The following is a 16,371-nucleotide window of genomic DNA, read 5'->3' on the forward strand; positions in this document are numbered from 1 at the left end:
GATCTGTCGCCCTCTCCCTCTCTCTGTGTTCCTGTGTCTATTTACAGAACCCCTGAGGACTCCTTTGGAAATAAAGGATTTCCTTGTTCATTTTTTTCTCAGCAGCTGCAAGGAGACAGCCCGCTGTTTGCTCATGTCATGCCGCAACACATAGATGGAGCGTACTACTTAGGGACAGGGTGCACGCTGTTGAGGAAGCACGTGACGGAGATTTCGAAGTTGCGCGCACTGTGGAGCGCATATTCGCTCTGCTCATTCGCTCAACTGAATGCGGGCCCGAGAGAAAGGACGAGCGAGTTGCAAAGCATCAATCCCCCTCTGTGAATGTGGGAAATGGTGCGTCCCTGGTGCTGAGTGAGTGACGGGGTGAGTGAGGTGTACGGGGGAAGGCTTTACTGAATTTCACTTCTGTATCCTGAGCATCATTTTCTTCTCAAGCATCTCTCGGCTCCACTTAGCATCCTTGTCGCGGACCTCTGTCCTTTCGGATCCCTAAGACTCTCGTATCTTGTTGCTTGCAGCCGTGCGATCTAACCGCCAGGTGAGTGGAGACTAAATAATAATGCGTTTCATTTATACGCCCCATTCCTTATTTGAGGCTGAAGCTGCAGGCGAACTGCATTTTATTTTTTATGCTCGTAATAAATATAAATGACGGAGCCATTTTTTTTGCATGGGCTTAATGCTTCCAGCATGTTGGGGATGGAGACAGTTGTATGAAATAGTGTGCAGTGCTTGCTCTAATCAAAACGTACACCGATGTCATTAATTGTTTTAAATCCTTTTAGTCAGTTGGTGCCATATATGAGAGGAGATCAAGCGAAAACTGAAAGAAAATCGAAAGCAGTAAGAATAGATACCCATACGCTTGAATAAACATTGTTGCAAATTGGTGTTTGCGCAACCTGTCATGTAAAGGCTATTTTTAGCATCTAATTAATGCTTGCTCTATAGCGTCACGATGCATTTTTATATTTATAGATAGATCTATATATGCGAGTATATATGTGACTGTGTGGGTGTGTTATATGGTTTTATGACAGTAAGATTGCATTTGCAGATTCAGCCGTCAATGCAAAATGCAAACATTTGCTTGTTTGAGGCGGCGAGCTCAAAAAGGGCAGTCGGACGTGATTCCAATGCACATCCCGATGATTGACAGCTGTTTGTCTTCGGGATTGTCCATTATCAGACAACATCTTGATCTAAACGAGCTTACCCGTTGGGATCGGTTGATTCGTTTTGGTATTTTCCCCCCCTCCTGTGTCTATCATTATAACGGAGTTTTTCCATTCGTGTAAGGCGGAGAGCGCAGCTGCAGCGAACGTGAAATGTGACTGTGTTAGGTGCAGGGCCATTTATTTGTTCTGTAACCTTGCCTAAAATAGGTTTTCGATCTTCTGGAAATTGTGGCACTTTTAATTAGAAATCAGCCAGAGGGGAATAAATGCACAGCGCGCTTTTTTTTTTTGGTTTGTGGGTGAAAACACAAATAAGTCGCCTGATTCCTCCTCCCATCCTTCTCCTCAAGGAGACACGATGACCTTGTGGAAATCTACACGTTCTTTCGTGTAGTAGTTGTAGGTAACCCAAAATGCCTGATATGAACTGTCGTGGTTTCTTTAATCTTTTGCTTTTGCCGAGGAATGGGGGCCATTGCCTGTATCCAGGCTTTTAGTTCTGCTACAGTGACCTTGTCATAGTTAACGTGTCACATACTACTGTATGCCGTGCTTTGGGCCAAAGATCACATGCGCCTTGCTTTGTGCATTTTTATATTACATGATGCCATTAAACGTAAGAGACCTGAAAGTGTCCTGTTTGGGTAACGTGTACCCGATGTGATGGCTGCTGGTATGAAGTGCTGATGTTGATAACTTTAAATAAATGTGTGCAGATGTGGGGTGTCTCTACTTTAGTCCATTGGAAATTTCAGTTTCACCATGATTCAAAACACGCTGGTAGTCTACCTCCATTGTCCAACAAAGGAAACAAAAATATTTTAAAAATAGGTGGTATAGTAAAGAAATTCTAGTGTTTGAGCTGCTCATCATTTAGGCCCCAGTTTGACTCCCACGGGCGCCTTCTCTCTGTATTCACTTGATATTCCTTCAGTCCCTGTGGTTCCTTTTCTAAAGTCCAAAGACATACTCAGGTCTTAAGAGGCAAAGTGAAACGGACCTAATGCAAGCGAGTGAACTGGCGACCCATTCAGGGCTGGTCATTCAACTGAACATCATGCAGTGAGGTTACACCCTGGCTTCCTGTGACACTGTCATTAAAAATGAGGTTTATCTTAGAAAATTTTCTTAGTGTGTATTTCTAACAGGTGTATTTATTGACTTGCTTATTATCTTAAGATGATTTATTCAGTGGAAAAAATGAGTTGGTGAAGCAGAAAAGTGCAAATCAAATGCCATTGATTCTTACATCTAGGCTCCTGTAAGGCAAAACTAAATAACCTAACTGGTCATATAAAGTGATATCGTTTGGGTGATTGTGGATGTGTGAGGACCCTGCTATGGACTAGTGCCGAAATGAGGGCTTGTTCCTGTCTTGAACCCAAAGCTGCTGGGATAGACTTTGAACCCGTAAGCCTGAATTTCATTTCAGTGAGTTTGAAAAGGGATGGACGGTATGGATTGCACATTTTTGACTAGTGTAAAAGGAAGAGCTAAAATGCCATATTTTTAAAATAAGTAGAAATTAAAAGAAAATATGTCTTTTTACAATATGTTGAAGTTTTTGTTATCTTATTTGGTTGACACCTTCATCCAAGGCAACTTAACAATATTTGAGTTACAATTGGTTTCATTTCATTTGTTTTTCCAGTTGGAACAGAGACAGATTGAAGTGACTTTCTAATGGTCATTTGTGGGATGTGAACGCACAATCTCAGGGTTAGAAGTCCACCACACTGAAGTTACATCTCTCAGTGTGTACCAACAATATGAAGGGGAGATCTCCAAGTTTTCTCTTGTGTTAAGGAAGGCGTAAAGGAAAAACCGTTCACCATGGTGGCACATTGCTTAGTGGTGCTGTTCAAGCTACAATTCCCAGGCTGCTAACTGCCCATGTGAAGTCTGTACTTTTTCCCATTTTTAAAAAGATTTTCTTTCTAGACTTCAGGTTCTAGGGCTTGTTTATTGATAATTACAGTATGTTGAGGATTGGGGAAACAATGTGTGAATGTGTCCTGTTATACAGTAGTATCCCATCCAGAATGGAATCCTACCTTCCACTCGAGGTTCCCTGCAACCCTATAATGGATCCAGTGCTTTCAAATAAAACAAATATCAGACAGTCAGCTCCAAGTGTCCTCAAGGGGAAGAGAATAACATTAGCTGTCTGCTCTTAAGCAAGGCCTCAAGCAAATACTGGAAAAGTGGATACAGCAAAGACCCCTTTTATGTGGACAAGTTATGAACTGGATAGACTAGCACCAAGAGCGGTCTCAAACAATATATGCTTTCATCCAGCTCCCTTTAGGTGGTCTTTGGGTAGAGGCAGGGGTGGGCAATGTCGGTCCTGGAGAGCTGCAGTGGCTGCAGGTTTTTGTTCCAACCCAGTTTCTTAATGAGAAGTCAATTATTGCTGCTGATGAAGCACTTACTGCTCAAGTGACATTTTGATTCTTCGTTTTAGTGATCTCATTTGCTAAGGTTCCCCACACTTAATTGCTTATTTCAGCCTCATACAGCTGCATTCAGTGTTTTTAATGGCTCCTTTTTTAGTAATGAGATGTAAATGACAAAGCAGCCAGCAGTTCCCCATCTAGCTTGTTTCCATTTACATATGTGTCTGTTCATCATGCACTGTTCGATTTAATAAATAACTTCATAGAAAAATGTGACAGACTGAAAATGATATGTTTTAGGCTTCAACTCATTTGAATGACATCCATGGAAAGGAAAAAAACCTATGATATAAGAATCTTACATTGCAGACTAACAAGCCATAAAATTAAATAAGATCGGAGATTGGCAAGGATTGGTTTCTAATTAAGCAGTTGGATTGGAATGAAAACCTGCAGCCACTGTGGCTGTCCAGGACCGACATTGCCCACCCCTGGGTAGAGGGCATATAGTGAGGTATGGTGGCAGAGTAATTAGCACGTCTTCTTCATTACTCCAGCATCCTGGGTTTGAATCCTGTGCCCAACTGTTATCTGTGTGGAGTTTGCATGCTCTCCCTGTTTCTGGATGGGTTTTCCTTACAAACCCCAAAAGATAAGCAGGTTGGATGAACTGGTGGTTTAAAATTGTCCCCTGCATTGTGTGTGTCAGTTGGCCATGCAGCGGACTATCACTGTGGCTAGGGCTGATTCCTGTCTTGTTCCCAGTTGCACTGGAGCAGGCTCTGACTCCCTGTGACGAAATTGCTTTAAGTATGTTTGAAAACAGCATTTTATTTTTTAAATATATTCAGTGAGTAAAAACAGACTTAGGGCGGTTCGGGCATGTGGTGTGGAAGGCAGAGGACTATTGGGTGACCAGGTGCAGCAAGATGGAGGTGAAGGGGAAGCGGGAAGCTGCAGAAGACATGGTGAGAGGTGGTGTCAGAAATGTGAGAGGAATGAGTCTAACCCTCAAAGGAAGTCAAGGACCATGGAGAGTCGGGGTTGGGGGAGAGATCTGGGAGGCAACTGACTAAGCGAAATAAACCTCAAAAATTAATCTCAAACCATTGAGCTTCTGTAAAAAGCCAAATTTCCTTCTAAGGACAAATAAAATTCTATCTATCTATCTATCTATCTATCTATCTATCTATCTATCTATCTATCTATCTATCTATCTATCTATCTATCTATCTATCTATCTATCTATCTATCTATCTATCTATCTATCTATCTATTGGAGGAGTCTAGTCAAAAAAAAAAAAAAAAATAGCGACCCTATATAAAAATGGAAAAAGCTGTGGAAGAAGAAGAAGTTATCATTTATTTATTTTTATTTATAACCTGATATCGATCTAAATAAATAAAGTTCTTGAATCTTCACAAGAATGGTTCTTTTGGGAACCTATAATAGATTCTTGTTGGCAGGGGTACTTAGTTATGGTCCTGGAGGTCCACAGTGTCTGTAGCCTTTCGTTCTGCCCAGTTTCATTATTAGAAGCCAGGCCTTTTTCTTACCTTGAACTTGAAGCTGTCAGGATAAGTTCTGCTTCACTGTGACTCTGAATTCAATTAAGCAGGTTTGAGATTGTTCTGATTTTTCTCAGATTTTTGGAGTAAATGTAGAAGAGGATGAAGGCTATGTCAAGGCTACCTAGGAGGTACCCTTTTTTTGTTTGTTTTATTATAATGTAGATACTTGCCATTTGGAACAGGCTCAATGAACCAGTCCTGAATAATCAGGGCCTTCTTAACAGCATCATAGGTCCCCGGCCAAAGTAGTGTGCTGGGGCCCCTGTTTTGTTAGCAAAACAGAAACATACATAGGCATCAGAAACATCGTGGGTCCTTATGCTCCTAGGGCCCCCCAGTCAGTGCCTGTTGTGTCCATACATTAAGACAGCGTTTGGAAATTGATGGATAAACAAATGGAAGGAACTAATCACTGAGTTTAAGAGCCAATGTTACAAAGTTTAATGTTAATTTTAAAATTCAAGTGTTTGCTTTTTTGAATAGAGTATATTTGTTTCACATAATACTCAGATAATGGTAGAATCTTTTGCCCCCTGTAAGCTAACATGTCATGAGACTTTCTCAGCTCTTTTTGCAATAATCGAATATAAATTAGCCAGTTAGGAAATAGTCTGTGGGTGAGAAGTATGGGCTTACAAAAAGAACAATGGCATACAGTTTTCTGACTGTTTTACAAATATGTGAACATTTGAAAGTATGACTGTATGACCATATGTACAGCGAAATAAAACAAGATATGTAAGTCTTAAACAGAACTTTCTTTATACAAGAACTTTTCCTTTTTTGTAATATCAAGTTTTCTCTTTAGTCTTTTGTGAACTATTTTTACTTTGAATTTTATTAAAACTTTCAAAAACAAAGGTAGTTGACCTGTGGAATTATTTGAATACATGTCACACTTTTGCCTGAATCGTCTTATGAAGTAATCTGAAGCTACAGAAATTTGGAAATTTTGGACTCAGGAAGCAATACTGAGTATTATATTAAGAGCTTGATATTATTATTACATTCACACCACTTTACATTCCCAGATATTCTGACTGTATTTATCAGATTCACGAGTATTTGCGCTGTTCTTTCAGAGCGATCCTTCCCAAGTGATGTGAGCTATCCTTTTTTGACTCCCATTAGCTCACTATTATGCTGCTCTTTCTAGAGGGTAATGTGTGTTATTTCACTACATTATTAAAGAAAAAAGGGTAACCGCTCTGTTTCTGAGCTCTGCTTATCAGTGGGCTGCTTTGATGTGCTTGACGCTCATTGTGTGGAAATCTTTGACAAGCCAAAACCTATTAAACACTAAAGATGAATGATCCTGAATGATAATACACACATACATTTGCAAGGCAATTTTGTCCGATTGTTAAATATAGCAATGACGAAATGCACTTGTTTAGAGAATGCATTAAGGAAGGCATTGAATAATCAGAATGTGGGAAATTGAATCTTTCTTCTTCTTTCAGAATCTATAGTATATAAATAAATTCTATTGGTCTTTTAATGAACAAATGGCATGCTTCATAATACTTGATCTAAAAGGCCGTCCATAGTCTGGACAGTGTTTCTATTTTTTCTTTAGTGTTCTGGTTATCTGGAAAGATTTTTGAATGAATAGCTTTGCATCATACAATGCCAGTGTGTGGTATTGCTTAATAATCCGTCCACCCATTTTGTAAACCAGGCCGGCCATAGTGCTATATTTTTATTTTGAGAGCTTGTAATATTTTTGCGAAAGCTTGCATTCATGCATTGAGATGAAACACAAATTAGCCAATAAAAGAAGACTGAGAAATATTTTGGTTTTTGGTAGGGCTGCTGTTCATTAAAAAAAGTAATTACAATTAATTAAACGATTAAAACTTTTAATTAAAATGAACTGTATGTTTCCTGCAAGTATTTCCTTCAAGCATATTAATATTTTTCTATAAAGCAGAAATAATTCAGTAATTAATTTCTAATAAAAAACAGTTTTAAAAATCACTTGCCTATGCATATTAAATGATTACAGTATATTGAGCAGTTTTGTGTCACACAAACAATGCCCAACAACCACCAAACATTCCCCTCCATCCTCTGGGGGTGGCTATAATGTGTGGGAAAACCAACACGTATGGCTTGGACTGCTATGTTGTAAGACAACATGCCAAAAGCACTAACAGTTAAACAAATGATAAAATATGAGAAAAAAACCCAGAAACATCAAATCGTGGCTCAGCGTTTGTGCTCAATCAACACTGTTAGAGTGGAGGTTGTGTTTAACTATGTGTTTCACACGAGTCAACTCTGCAGCTGTTATCGGGAGAAAAGTCATTAATTAGATTGAAAATGTGAATAGATTAGGCTTTGAATTAGCAAAGGATAGACCAAAAAAAAATGTCTAAATATGTATCTGATAGGGTAAATTATATAGATGTTGTTATTGCACATTGTCTTAGAATGTATCATTTATGAATTTTAAAATAAGCCTAACTATCTTAACCTTCAGCCCATATGGTTGGAAATTTTAGCATGATCAATTTGCACTGAATATTGCCTACTTTTATTGGTTCCAGAATTAATAAACATTAATGTAAGTTACAATGTAGGCTACAGTAGATAACATAAAATTAAAGAACAACAACATACCATGTCTGCTTTGTGGGAAGTGTGAGTGAAGTATAAAGAATCAAGCGATTCCACTCTCATTTGCTCTTTTGCTGCTTGAACGTGGGTAGCATCTGCACCGTGCTGTTTCAGGTCAAGTATTTCACTACGGGCAACCTAAAAAGTTCCACGGTAAACGTTTTCAATGCCAGGGACAGGGCTGATCAACTGACATTCTGTCTCACACTCAAATCTGTATCTTGACAGCTTCTTACGTTTCAAGGGCAAACTTGCATTAGCAGACATCTCTGCTGTAAACATTCCACTGTACTTTTTTATTTTTTTCTTTAACACCATAGGTATGTGAGCACAGCATAATAATGACAAGGATGATGGCTGATATGCAGTCTTGCTCAGAGAGTAGTGATTGTCCATCTGAAATGTTGGTATGACATGAAAATGAAATGCATTCACTCTGCTTGTATAACTGGTTTCATTTTAATTGTTCTCATGTTATTCTCTGCCCTTTGAAGAGCTAGTGAACTGTATATATGAAATGATGCATATAAAAATACTGGACAAATTATGTCCCTTACTGATTCAATATGGTATGCTGTATTTTATGTTCCAATACAGGGCCATCCTGCATTGCAAAGGATGAGTGGCATCTCTAATGGTGTGTTTGGATGAAGGCCATTATCAAGAAGCAACACAGGAAATGATCAAGTACTATTAATAGGCCTGGGTTCATTTGGCGCAGTTTCATTGAGTGTGAAGTGCAGTAATTAATGTATTTAGGAGCTGTGTTAAAAAATGGAATTGGAAACATTTTTAAAGTGTTAAACACGCTCATTAATGGTGAATAAGGAGCAGCTCTAGTTTTTTGGTTTTAGTTGGAGACTCTCAGTTGGTGTGTGATTAACTGGCCCCTTGTTGAGTTACATTTTGTCCTTGTGCTCACTGCTGACAGAATTGGTTTTCAGCTTCCCACAACCTTCAGACTGGAAGAAGGTTCGGTAAATGGATCATTGAAGGAAACAAGTTTGTTAAACACTTTCCTTATAAAACATGGTTTTGGTTTGTGAATGTTTACTTTTATATTCAAAACTCTATCAAGTTTTTGATTTGGGCAACGGAATCCTCCTTTAGTTCAGCAGTATAATGTGTTGCTTTTCTATGTCCCAGTAGACTGAGGAAGCATTGACTGACCTGGTAGTAGTGAATAAAGAAAGAAGGGAGCCTCTTTAAGTGGTGCCTGTCCATGGTACTGAACTTAGCAGCAGGGGTGTAGCTGCTTGCAGAATTATCTTCTGTTAAAATTGCTTCCACAATAGATGCCAGATTATTTTACTGGCCTACACTTGCTTGGATCAGCTTGATCATCTTTTTAGGTGTGTTCATATATAATGAAAAAAGCACCTACTGCCATTGCTATGTTTCGCCGTGTGCCTGTCTGTCTGCCACCTGGCTCCCAGTAGATCGATTTGGTTGAAATTAGGCACACATATTCTTCAAGGAAATTTGTTGGAAAAGATTAAGCAATCTTGAATAAACTGTGCTGAATAAAGTTTTAAATATCTGAAACCTTCCATTGGCGAATTTGCAAATTTATGTATCTTAAAACAGAGGAACATTCTGTGTGACTTTATGGATTAGTTTACTGTTTCAAATTTAATTTGAGAGAGGTCACTTTAACTTGTATATTTTCTTGTTTCAATTGTTCAATGGCTGCACCTGATGGCAGTTCGGATCCCTAACCTAACCTAGTTAAATACAGGCAGAGGTATGCGTGTGCAATCTACTGGTACAATCACTCACTGCTCTCACAGCTTGCGGTAAGATAAACCGTAAAATGAAACAGAAAAGTCACTTATCTAGATATGAATGTAAGAGGAAGGAATAATGTGAGTGAACACATATGTACTCAAAATTTATGCTACACAAAAACAACCAAATAATGATTCAGAATTTCTCAGTTACTACAGCTTGAGATTAACTAACTGTTTTAGCAATTTGGCCTAGTGACTAAGATAGAGTACTGTACACCTCAAAGATGCTGGTTCAATTCCTGCCTGAAACAAACTCTCAGGATGTGCTGAGCTAGCAAAATTTACAGTGCTGAGAGACTTAAAATAGTGAAACATCTGAGAAGGTATGTGGAGTAACTATTATAAATAAAACATCAGACCTGTTACTATGCTTGTGCTCCACCATGATATTCCTGTTCTTGCTGGGTCACCTGCTCCAAGATGAAATGAGGGGGTTTATTACAAGTGTGGCTGAATAGCCTGAATGGGGTTTGCAGAGTTGTGGGTCTGCATAGAGTTTTAATTCTTTGGGTTTTAAATGAGTCATTTTTACTCTTTCCTCACTGTAAACTGGATACCTTATTATTTTTATAAAGGCTTATTCTTTCCCACACACAAAATCCTAGTACCTAGTTTGGATGTGTGTAAAACCACTAATTGTAAAACATGTAGGTGGGTTAATAAGCAGACACTAGCAAGATAAATGAACATGCATGCATTTATTCATTAAAATTCAAACCACTACCAATTAAAATGCTTCAAAGAAAAGTTATAAAATTAGTAATTAACAACCAAATAATTCTGAGCTACTGGCAAGAGTTCCCATTGACAGACACCTGCTTCCTTCTATTTATAGTGGAACAGGCGATCAGTGCCTTTGTGCTTCTCCCTGTGATGAGCTGTCCGCATGTTCATTGTTAAAACAGAATTTTCTCCTCTGAAAATTTGCCTCGTACTGCTTATGTTGCCTTGTGTGTGTTTTTTTCCTTCAGATCTTCTACGTGTATGCCAGCAGCTCACTTTATTCATTACTGTATGATTTATGGTTATGATCTCTCAGATTATTGTAAAGTTCAGCTTTTGTTTCTGCTTCTGATGCATGCAGTTAAGTGTTTTGTTGTTCAGTGTCTTATGAGCCAGGCAAGCAAAATCATACATAGGGCAAAAATATTTGTTGCTATATGGAATTATAATTAAAGAAAAATTGGGGTTAAAAAAATTGAGATGTTTTAACATTGACCACCACAAACGACTTTTATTGCTGAAAACATATTCTACAGATCCCTTATAATTTATCAATAGAAAATCACTATTTAAACTCAGTCTAAAGTAAACTTTAACTTTATTATCCCATATAAGGAAATTTATTTGGCCTGTGCTTTGACAATAGGCTTAAATAGACATAAGGGCGGAGTGGTGGCTCTGAGGATAAGGAACTGTGCTGGTATCCAGAAGGTTGCCGGTTTGAATCCCTGTCACTACCAAAAGAGATCCTACTCTGCTGGGCCCTTGAGCAAAGCCCTTAACCTTCAATTGCTCCAGGGGCGCTGTACAATGGCTGACCCTGTGCTTTGACCCCAAGGGGTATGCGAAAACTAACAAATTCCTAATACAAGAAATTGTATAAGGCATAATAAAGAACACAAAAAAAAAATAGACATAGGATTTAAATATAAAAAGGCAAAGAAGGAGAAAATACAGTATAAAGAACCAAACTTACATACACATATATGCAAATATGTACAGTAAAGACACTTTGCACTGTGATGATGTGGGTCTTGCTCCATGCTCCCACTTCCCTTTTGGGAGCCCTTGAACCCAACACCATCGGTAATGTAACTGGATGAGCTGGACAATGAGGACACCAAACAAAGCAAGGGGAATGGTGTAAAGTGCAGAAGTGCTTTTATTAAAAACCAGCAAAAGAAATCCAAAGTGTTCAAATAGTGTAGTGCAATCAAAACTCAATAAATAAATAATCCATTAAAAACAAGTGGTCCAAAGTGGAGGTTAAAATAAATAATAAATAAATAATTCCATTAAAAACGAGGTTAAAAACAAGGGCAGGAAGCAGTCCTTTAAAAACAAAAGCCCGGTGCCTTCTTTAGCTGGCAGCTCCCCTGCTTCTCCCATCCAGGCCCTGCACCAGGAAAGTCGCCCTACCTGCAGCTGACCATCTCTTCCTGCTGGTGTGGTAGCTTCCCAATGCCTGGCTTCGTTCAGCTCATCCAGACTGAGAATCAGGTTCCCCAGCGACCAGGGTTCTCATGCCGGGGCTTTAACCTCCCAAACCTCCAACTCCCCCTGCCTTCCGCGGCCTTATGCGATGAGCCAAACCACCTTCCGGTCACTCCTGCTCCTCTTAAGCACTCAGCAGGAGCGACCACTTCTTGCTGCCCCGAGTGTTGGCCAAAAACTCTACCAAGGGGCTCTACTCCCAGCTGCCAGTCGTTAATACAGCGAGCCTGCTCTCACTCACTCACTCACTCACTCACTCACTCACTCACTCACTCACTCACTCACTCACTCACTCACTCACTCACTCACTCACTCACTCACTCACTCACTCACTCACTCACTCACTCACTCACTCACTCACTCACTCACTCATGCACCGGCCCCTTCACCTCCGGCCTTCTTCTCCCTTAACCTCCATTCCGTTTTCTTTCTCTCCCTTCCTCACTCGTGCTTCTACTATATATAATGGGGACGCGGCACAGGTGCAGCGATTAGTAGCTCCCGGCATCAATCACGGACATAGGCGATCCCACACCTGTGCACTTCAGTGTGGAAGCACCCAAGCCCACATCGCGCCCAGGAACCACTCTGGCCACACTACCATTTTTTACAAGTATTATTTTAGAGCATCATTTGGAAAAGTCTCTGTCAAAATTCTGACTGATAGATAGATAGATAGATAGATAGATAGATAGATAGATAGATAGATAGATAGATAGATAGATAGATAGATACTTTATTAATCCCGATGGGAAATTCACACTGATTACAGGTTACAAATTCAGACTGGACAGAGTGTCAGCCTTTAAGACCCTCACCAGTGCTGTGTCGCCTTCATATTTATTAAACATTCATATATATACTCATTTGTATATAAATTGTCCATTGTGGGAAACAATACGCAGCCGGGGGCATTCTGGTATTAACAGTTAGTATGGAGGGGAGAATGCTGTTTAATCTCACTTGCCTGGTGTGATTTACAAGAAAATTGAAAAGCCAAATAGTAAATTTAGAGTTACCCCGAGTCCTGCCCCCTCTTTTTAAGCTGTAAAAGGATAATCTTTGCAAAGTTGGACAGTTTTGTTTCCTATTCTTTCTTAAATTGCTTAAGTTTAATGGAGACTGTTGATGATCATCAATTTTTGAGTCCAGCCAGGGACAGCACCACATAGTATTAATGTCATCATTATGCCTCTACACTGTGAATGCTTTAGATCATTGTCAAGCTAAAATATAAACCATCTCCTTGTTCCTGTATTTTATGCAGTGCAGCAGGTTTTCCTTTCAGAGACCGTGTAATTTTTCTGCTAATTTTTTTAATTGTCCCTAGTAGATTAAAATGCTGATAAGAATTAAAAAAAAATTAAACTGCTGCCTCTGTGCTTCTGGTCTGCGATGAAGCACGAAGGATTATCTACAATGTTATCCTTGCACTATCATGCTTATTTTTAAGGCTAAAGCCATTCACTGCTGTCTTTTTAGACTAAATAGCTTTCTTCCTGTCACTTTGAGTCTTTATCTGGTTTGCAGGTAACAGTGTTAGAAATCTGAAGTTATTTTTTTCCCAACAAGTATTTTCATTGGCATAATGTGCTAATAGTTAGCGGTGCTGCTTTATATTGATTAGACAATGAGGTGAAATACTGGCCTGGTCACAGTGAGCTGTACCTGCATGTGCTTTTGTCTTGGTACTCTAGATTTATTCCCACATCCTAAAGACGTACTTGTTAGGTTATTTGTCAAATCTAAAATGACCCTTTATGAGTGGGACCCACATGGATACCTCCAATCCACTGTAAATAAAAACTGGAATAAGCTGCTTCAGAAAATGGATGGCTGCTGTCCTGTGAAGTCAAGATTAAAGCACTTGGGTATTTGCAGTAGGCAAAATTTCTGTAATATTCGCCATGCATGACAAATTCTTTAAGAGGTGTTGTAAGCCTCAGCCGCTTTCTTTAAACGGAGTTCTCAGTTGCTCCAGTTGGATGGCCTTTCCACTGCCTGTTAACAGTTTTGCCCAGTTTTATTTTTAATTACTAGCATTATTTCACTGTTTAAGTTTTTACTGCTTAATACATTTTCCTATATCCTTCCCTGTTGCTATTTTTCAAAGACTACATCCCAGATTTACATTGAATGCTCCTTTGTCCTCATGGTGTGTAGTAGGATCTATACTAAACAATTGTGGAATTTCTCTAAGACTGGTATGTTAAACTTGATCTCTGGTGAAACATATTACATGGTTAGGGGTGGACAACTTTCTACAAACTACGAGATTACTAAAAAAACAATAAGCTGTACCTGTAATTTTCTCCAAAGTTTTGAAGGAATATTAGTGGGGGAGTGTTGTGTGGGGTCAGCTCTGGCATTTCACTTCCCTAGGCCAAGCTGTAAGTGTCCCTCTAAAACCACCCCACCCAGCCAATCACATGATGCAAGACTTTTATAAATGAAGGATCATTGCTGTTTTACCCTTTGCTAGAGTATTACCTCTACAACATTCTGTTTGTATTCTGGCAGTTTACATGGAGTATTAGCTGAATTACATATTCACATTCATGTATGCATTTTATGTAGACTATACATTTATATTTGTTTTAATGAAGTTCATAGTTCGTGTTAAATGATGCCAAAGAAAACTAACAGTTTACTACTGACATTGGGTAAATGAATATACTATAAATTTGACATAGTATTTTGGAACTGAGCATATTTTATTTACAAAATGTGTAAAAACAAATGTATAAATAGTACCATAGCATAATATGTTATTTTTTTGACAAAAGTATTATTTTACAAAGACAATACCAGTTTTAAAAAGTAAATAATAATAATAGTTCTTTACAACAATAAAAATACAGATCACTTAAATTAAAAAAATTGTGAATTTAGAAATAATTCCTTTGAAATTCATTGTTGGGGTAATTCACCCTCCACTATAATCATATGAGTCACAAGCTTTGTCCTCTTCCACCCGACTCCAACTTGCCTGGGTGAGGCAGAGCATCTCCTTTTATCTAAGTCTCGAGGGTTACTTCTGGTGCCAGGATGTTGTCCATAGGACGTACTACCATTTAAGACGAAAGCCCCACAAAGTAGGGATCAGGAATCACGCAGCACCCAGTGATGCCATGGAACCCAACAGGGCTTCCCAATGTAGATTTAATTTTAAATAAATACATTTCTCCATCAATATATCCTCAATTACCCATGAATTCAGAAAGGTTTGCAAATTTATTAAAAATCAGAATCTGAAATCTTTCATTCCTATAAGGATTCAGTACTTTTAGAAACCTCTTTGGCAGCAATTACAGCTTTGAGTCTTCTTCAAGGCCCAAGGATCTTTATTGTCATTCCAACATCCATATGCAGAAATGAAATTCAGTACACAGGTCCTGGTAATTAAACAGTGCCCATGAAAACCTCATAAAAACTTTATAATAAAAAGTACCCCATAAGTAGCCCCTTAACCTCATAAATGTGAAATAAAGGTATCACAGATAAACGCAATAAAATAGAACAAAATAACATTAATACATAAAATAAAGTAAGATAATGAAATAATAGCTAATATGCAGCAGTAAAAAGGTAGCAACAAATAGCTTAGTATAAGAGACTACTGAAACAAAATGCAAAGTGTACAGTCAGATGTACTAATGATGTATTCATTAGTCTGACAGCAACCAAGAAGAAGCTGTTCCTGAACCTGGTAGTGCTAGCCCAGAAGCTGTGCAATCTCCTGCCTGATGTGAGGGGGGCAAACAGTCCAATGTGCAGGATGAGTGACATCTTCCATAATGGAGGGGGCTTTACTTTTGCCCCTGCTGGTGTAAATGTCCTTGGTACTGGGCAGGCTGCTACTGATGATCCGCTGTGCAGACTTAACCACACGTTGGAGTGCTCTCCTTTGTGCAGCTGAGCAACTGCTGTACCAGACCGTAATACAGGAGGTAAGGATCCTCTCTACCACACACCTGTAAAAGGAGATCAGAATTGGGGGGCACGGATCAGCCCACTTCAGCCTCGTCAAAAAGTAGAGGTGTTGGTGGGCTGTCTTTAAAAGGCAGGCTGCATTGTAGCTCTAAGAGAGGTCATTTGTAATATGCACCCCTAGGTATTTGAAGCAGGTGACAATTTCAACCTCTTCTCCGCTGATTTAAACGGGGGAGATGATTGAGAGTGCCAGTCCGCTGAATGTCTGCCATCATTTCTTTATTTTTTTTACATTGATGCTAAGGTTGTTACTCTTACACCAAACCTCCAGTTTAGCCACTTCCATCCTGTATGCTGACTCATCATTATGAGTGACAAGTCCTATCATCACTGTGTCTTCTGCAAATTTCACTGTGTGATTGTTTTGATGGTGAGATATGCAGTAGGTCATCAAAGTATAAAGTAGGGTTCTAAAAACACATCCCTGGGGGGAGCCTGTGTTGAGAATGATGGTAGAAGATGTAATGAATTGGATTATGACTGTCTGGGGTCTGTTTGTTAGAAAATCCAAAATCCAGTTTCAGAGTACTGAATTTAATCCAAGTAGTAACAGTTTGTTCACTAGCGTTTGGGGGATGATGGTGTTAAAGGCAGAACTAA

At 39.0% G+C, this 16,371-nt stretch overlaps 1 protein-coding gene across 1 annotated transcript in view; it reads left to right on the forward strand.

The window, feature by feature from the left end:
* Window positions 1–273: 273 nt before the first annotated feature.
* Window positions 274–16,371, forward strand: part of sv2a (synaptic vesicle glycoprotein 2A) — an 885,655-nt gene continuing 869,557 nt past the window's right edge. The window contains exon 1 of the mRNA XM_028794012.2: window positions 274–541. The gene's annotated coding sequence lies outside the window, so the exon portion shown is untranslated. The remainder of the gene's footprint in view (window positions 542–16,371) is intronic.

Source organism: Erpetoichthys calabaricus, chromosome 2 (assembly GCF_900747795.2).
Source record: "Erpetoichthys calabaricus chromosome 2, fErpCal1.3, whole genome shotgun sequence".
Taxonomy (NCBI): domain Eukaryota; kingdom Metazoa; phylum Chordata; class Cladistia; order Polypteriformes; family Polypteridae; genus Erpetoichthys; species Erpetoichthys calabaricus.